We start from the raw sequence: 494 nt of genomic DNA, 5'->3' as shown, positions 1-494 counted from the left end.
GGGGAGCCCTGAGGGACCAGTGCTCCCAGTATGGAACTGGGAACGGGAACGGGGAGCCCTGAGGGACCAGTGCTCCCAGTATGGAACTGGGAACGGGACTGGGGAGCCCTGAGGGACCAGTGCTCCCAGTATGGAACTGGGAACGGGACCAGTGCTCCCAGTATGGAACTGGGAACGGGACCAGTGCTCCCAGTATGGAACTGGGAACGGGACCAGTGCTCCCAGTATGGCCCCAGTGCCCTCCCAGTGCTCCCAGTCCAGCCCCATTTCACTCCCAGTGTTCTCAGTCTGGTCCCAGTGCCCTCCCAGTGCTCCCAGTTCCCTCCCAGTGCTCCCAGTTCCCTCCCAGTGCTCCCAGTTCCCTCCCAGTGCTCCCAGTCTGGTCCCAGTTCCCTCCCAGTGCTCCCAGTCTGGTCCCAGTTCCCTCCCAGTGCTCCCTGTCCAGTCCCAGTTCCCTCCCAGTTCCCTCCCAGTGCTCCCAGTTCCCTCCCAGT

This window comes from Passer montanus, unplaced genomic scaffold (assembly GCF_014805655.1).
Source record: "Passer montanus isolate IOZ18808 unplaced genomic scaffold, ASM1480565v1 scaffold1411, whole genome shotgun sequence".
NCBI lineage: Eukaryota > Metazoa > Chordata > Aves > Passeriformes > Passeridae > Passer > Passer montanus.
The sequence above is the reverse complement of the archived record's forward strand: the minus strand, read 5'-3'. Positions refer to the sequence as shown.